Source organism: Nipponia nippon, unplaced genomic scaffold, assembly GCF_047370975.1.
Source record: "Nipponia nippon isolate SJK-2023a ecotype South Korea unplaced genomic scaffold, ASM4737097v1 scaffold_5, whole genome shotgun sequence".
Classification (NCBI taxonomy): domain Eukaryota; kingdom Metazoa; phylum Chordata; class Aves; order Pelecaniformes; family Threskiornithidae; genus Nipponia; species Nipponia nippon.
In genome coordinates this window covers 10,607,430-10,608,319 of record NW_028262369.1, presented here as the reverse complement: position 1 = coordinate 10,608,319, position 890 = coordinate 10,607,430, and positions in this window count along the sequence as shown.

The window sequence follows — 890 nt, the reverse complement described above, 5'->3', positions numbered from 1 at the left end:
TGCAGATTGAACCACAACATAGAACAACCAGTATAGCTTATGAAGTTATTTTTCTAGTTAAGAGCTGCTTGAAGGTTACAGGACTGCTTGAACAGCTGCAATCACAATTCCCACTCATTTCACAGACTGATCACTGCTTTATAATACAAGAACCACCAAATCCGCGTGCTGCAGGGGCGAGGGCTGACAGCGACCGCCTCAAGCAACCGCCATGTTCTCACCACTGCCTGCCTCCAGCCAGCGCCTCCTTCCACTCGGGCAATTACAGTATCGGCTCAATCGCGCGAAGGGCCCGAGTGGGAGAGCGCGGGACGGCGAGGGCAGCCCGGCGCTGGGAGCCCTTCCCGCCCGCGGGGCAGCGCCGCCGGACCCCGGCCCCCCCTGCTCCGGGCCGCCGCCCCTCTCCTCACAACCGCCGCCGCCGTCCCGCGCCGCGCAGCCGCAGTGCGGCGAGGGCTGCCGTAACCATAGCAACCGCGCGGCGGCGGCGGCCAGCCGCTCCCCCTCAGGGACGGCGCCAGCCCCGCAGGCCGCCGAGGCGCAGCCCCGCGGGGGTAAGGGCCACCGCGGGCCCCTCCGCCGGGCCGGGGACGCCCCACGCCGCGTCCCGGGGAGCGACCGCCCCGTTGCCCGGCGGAGGGCACTGCGCCAGTAGGCAGGCTAGCCCGCCCCTGAGGAGAGGCCGTCCCGCTTGCTTTCAGCGTTACACAGGACCAGGGGGAAACGGCCTTGTCTGCGATCATTTTAATAGAGAGAAAGCATGGATGGAAAATACCGTACGTTGCACATGTTCCACACAGGACACAGACAATTTATTGATGGTTCCCGGCCCGTTCACACCCACGGGGGTGAGAGGCACAGACGATGTGCCTACGCCTGGGCCCGCCACT